The sequence below is a fragment of the Camellia sinensis genome, chromosome 8 (assembly GCF_055761805.1).
Source record: "Camellia sinensis isolate YWXY chromosome 8, ASM5576180v1, whole genome shotgun sequence".
Lineage (NCBI taxonomy): Eukaryota > Viridiplantae > Streptophyta > Magnoliopsida > Ericales > Theaceae > Camellia > Camellia sinensis.
In genome coordinates, this window is record NC_138968.1 from 115,608,514 (window position 1) to 115,613,398 (window position 4,885).

Sequence of the window (4,885 nt, forward strand, 5' to 3'; positions counted from 1 at the left end):
GCAATGCCTTAGACTCAAAAAAGGCACAGCGTCTACAGCTACCTCATGCTTTGAGATGACTCACATTTCCCGCATTAGTAGCTAAATCTATAGTCACATTTGTGTTTATGTATTGCATTAAGATTTTACATGTAGGATCATGCATAATTTGCTAACTCTTTTTTTCATCTTTTTGTTGGATAAAAGCAAATATTGGGTGAGCATTTATAGCTTTATTATCCCACTTGCACATGATTTTCTTATTATGATTAGCATTCTACCATGTAGCTACTTGCTTAGTTGATCTATCTCCATGATTGTCGGTGGATAGAAGTTGTGTCGCTTAAGTTGGAATGATGTTGATTTTTATGCATGTGAGCTCGACTTCCTTTGAGTTGTACATTTTTCAAAACTCCTTAAAAATGCATGAGATCAAAATGTCCCAAAATAGGTGATGTAGTCTATAATTACTTGCCTCACATAGTAATTTTAGCATTAAAAAATCAGAATATGAGCATATATTGTCTATAAAACTCATATCATGGTTTGGTAGAAATTGATCCTTTGATTGGGTGAGCGGAGGTACTCAATTCATGACCCTTCCCCCGCTCATACCTAAGGTCCTGAACTGAGACATCTTTGTTTGTGATAAACAATGGCCTTTGACACGAGTCGTAGTTTTCTTAGTTTTCCAAAAATATTAGGTGGCGACTTTAAAATCTAGTGATGCAGTTCATTTCTAGCATATCTTGCGATTAGTGGATTTTCTATAGATTTGTCGGATTTGGACTCTCACTTATGTTTCACACTGCACTCGTGAGACTAAATTGGAAATCGGGAGTCCGAACTATCAGGCGTACTCGAGTACCCCTGGGATCACCTATAATAACTGATATATATATATATATGTGTACGGAGAGCAAATATTCAGGCAAGCCCGTACTCCTTTCTTCCAAGCTCCTGTCTATCCGATCGATCTGCGAGCACAACGGCGGTGAGCTACTCGACGGTGTGTGGCCAGAAAACCCCTCCGACGATCAAGTTAGCACACACACAGAGGGATAGAGAGAGAGAAGAGAGTTGAGTGTAAGTGTATATCTTATCTCACCAAATGTTCATCTGTCTCAGCATGGGGGCCGCAGACTTGCTTATATACCTTCTGCACCCCAAATCTATTCTCATTAGTCTCTCGACACGTGGTGCTGCTATCCCATCTGTCAGCACAAATCTAGCTGAACATCACCTAACCAAACTGCTAGCCCACACTATTGGGAGCTCGGCAGCCGGGCTGCAGTATCTCGGCTGCCAAAGGTCGTGCTGTGTTGCTAGTCGGAGCGCTCCGCTCGTCAAGCTCAATGACGACCGAGCTCAGTTGCATTCCGGCATAGCCGAGCTCGGGACAACTCATGCTGGTTAGCCGTCAGCCTTTCTGCCGGGCTAACCCACAAGCTGTGGAACCCAGTGAGGCAGCGGACATCTCAACCAAACCATCACTCAACCGGTTTTTGCACCCTGAAGCCAAGTAGCTCGGTCCAACCATGCCTTGCCTTAACCGAGCAAAACCTTTCTGGACAAGCCCATGCTACCACGGCCCAACTGTGTTCGGCCCAAATCTGCCCGGCCATTACCACGGCTCAATCCAGATCATAAATCTCCCTCTCAATTGCCCCTTAATCCCGTCCGCGCAAGCGTGGCTGGGATTATTTGTTCTGACCGGGGTAAACTCTTCCTCGGTCCTCAGTTTGCAAGACGACAACCGGTCTAGTTGACATGACTGGCTTCCGAACTTGCCTGGTCGACGCCTCGACTTGCCATCTTGTCTCTTCAGTACTAACGCCGCCGTCAATAGGGACTCGTGTCGCTCGCTCATTGGCCTTGAGCAGCCAATCGTCCATTCACATTCAAATTTTTGGCGGTCTTCCTCCCACATATACGCCATTTCCTCTTCATTTCATTCTTACCGTTCCTCCTCCATTCCAAGCGTTCCAGAGCTCCTGTGCCTCTTGCAAGCCTCGTTCTTGCCTTTCCTTGCATTTGTGTTCGAGAAGGAAGCTCCTGCCCTTAACTGGTAAGTCCTTCGAGCCTCCTTTTTGCTATTTTCATTTGGTATTTCACATATTAGGGCACAAAATCCGTAGGTTTTAGGACATAACCCTCCCAAAACCCACACTTGCCCATGTTCTCTTCGTTGTTCTTCAATCCTAGTGATGAACACATGAACACACGAAGAATTGGAGTGGACCGGGCTCCAGGTCGCCTTTTGATCCAAAAAAAAATTAGACCGAGCAATTTACAAGTTTGCCAAAACCTTAGTAGAAACCGAGGTAGACAGAGGACTTGGCCGCTCGACCGGGCTAACAACTAGTCTGCTTGAGCGACCGAGCTCCTTGGTTTGCCTTCGCGATCGAGGTGGTCTGGCACTCTTCATGACCGAGCTAAAGTCAAGCTCGTTTTGCACGACTGCGCTTCCACTTACACTTGCCATCCTTTTCATGCAGAGTCCAAGGGGACCACTGACTAATTACCGAGGCTCTCAAAGACCGAGCAGCCATTAAACGCCAGTCTGTGCCAAACCACCTCAGCCGAGCTAAACCAGCCGGCTACACATGGGGCACTTCCTCTTCCTTGTTGACACTCTGGCCACCTTGGCCGTATTCCGGGAAGAGTATGGTATCCCAGCCAACGTCCACCTAGAGCTCGGCGAAATTGAGACAACCCCTTGGGGTAGATTAGACCAGTGCCCCTTCACCGTGCTATCCATCATTGAAGGAGGCCTCCTGTCACGACCCCAAACCGCCCCTAGTAGGATGGTGCCGTGATGGCCAGTAATCCGAGATTACCGAAGGCCAACTTTCAAAATTCACACACAATCAGAGTATTACATATGGGGCTAACAAGTGCGGAAACAATACATACAAATCTAATTAGTCCATAAGAGCAGTGCATAAGTCAAATGAAATGGTATACAACTTTACATAGCTTTTAAACTTGAATACAACCAAAATAAAGTACATATTACATCTTAACAAAAGGGCTTCACAAGCCGACATAAACAAAATACATGAAATACAAGTCAAGAAACATAATCTTCAAGGTTGCCAACATCCTCACTGCCGACATAACATGCACACAAAACACACATCTTGGCGTAGCCGACTTCTTGCTTGTTACCTACATATATACATAGGGAGAGTGAGCTTGGATACTCAGTGAATGGTACAAGTAATAAAGGGGTTAAATGAATGATACCCGAGATCTTTGCAAAACATACATAGTATATCCTTGTCAAAACCATACATAACATAGCTTAGCTTGGCTTGAAATAAAACATCAATCGAACCTTGGTCTTTCAAAACTTGCTTACTTACTTACTTAATATACGTCAACTTAAAACATGGGGTGATAACATTCCGGGCAAAACAAAAGCATAACCTCGGCATCGAGCACACCCGTTCATAGTCCGTCGGTGGCCGATATCTTAACAAGGGTGCTACTTAGGCTTAACGTCCCCTAGCACGAAAGGACGGTGCTATATAGGCTTAAAGTTCCCTAGCACGGAAGGACTATGTTACATAGGCTTAACGTCCCCTAACACGAAAGGACGGTGTTACTTAGGCTTAACGTCCCCTAACACGAAAGGACTATGCTACTTAGGCTTAAAGTCCCCTAGCACGGAAGGACTATGTTACATAGGCTTAACGTCCCCTAACACGAAAGGACGGTGTTACTTAGGCTTAACGTCCCCTAACACGAAAGGACTATGCTACTTAGGCTTAAAGTCCCCTAGCACGGAAGGACTATGTTACATAGGCTTAACGTCCCCTAACACGAAATGACAGTGTTACTTAGGCTTAACGTCCCCTAACACGAAAGGACGGTTCCAAGAATGTCATCCAAAACAACGCTTATACTTGATACATAAAATAGGGATATCATTCATGCTTAACAAATACTTTTATCAAAACAAGGCAAAGCTTTATCAAAATTTTATAACATAGCTTTATTAGAAATATCACTCACATAGCTCTTCGGACGTCGGGGTCAAGGCAAGGGTCCAAGTCCTACAAACACATGGCAAAGTCTACTGAATGCACTTCTCAAAACAAGTCTTACATGCATGCAAATGATCTCAGGAAAACATGCTGGGAGTCAAAACACTGTTGTACATGTCAGGAAGACATGTTGGGTACCAACCAGGTCTTTGCCGAGGTCCCACACCTCCTGGCCGAGGTGTGGTTACCTAGGCTTCGGCGTGCGGCTGCATGCCGAGGTGCGCACAAGACAAACTAAAGGTGTAAGTGATCATGCAAGGTAGGCCAAGGTGAGATACGATGCTTGGCCCAAGTGCGAGGTCTAGGTAAGAGTGATGGAGATCTGGGTTTCCACCCATGAAGAACATGAAGAACATGAACATGAAGATCATGAAGAACATGAATGCTAAAATCATAACTTCTTTATTACAAAATCTGAGATTTCATGCTATGAGTTCGAAAACATGGACCTGGGTACCCATACTTGAAAATCATATGGAAACAAACACAAAAACATGGATCCAGGCATGAGCTTTCGGATCAAAACATGACTTTTCTTGAAGAACACATGAATGCTATTTTCTCTTTCTAAAACCGAACTTCAAAGCAATGCATGGCTTACAAATCATATTCGATCATGCAATGCAATAACATAAACATAAGGAATAACATGCGCAGATCAAGAATCTAACCTTAGAACACGGATCTAACGGTTCGATCTCTAGGGATCAAGCTTGGAAATCTACCTCCTCTCAAGAACTCCTCTCCCTCTTCTAGAGCTTCTCTCTCTTCTTCAAAACAAGATATAACAAATGATAGGTTTCTCTCTCTGCCGGCTGACTTAACACTCAGCTCGGACACGTGGCAACGGCTGG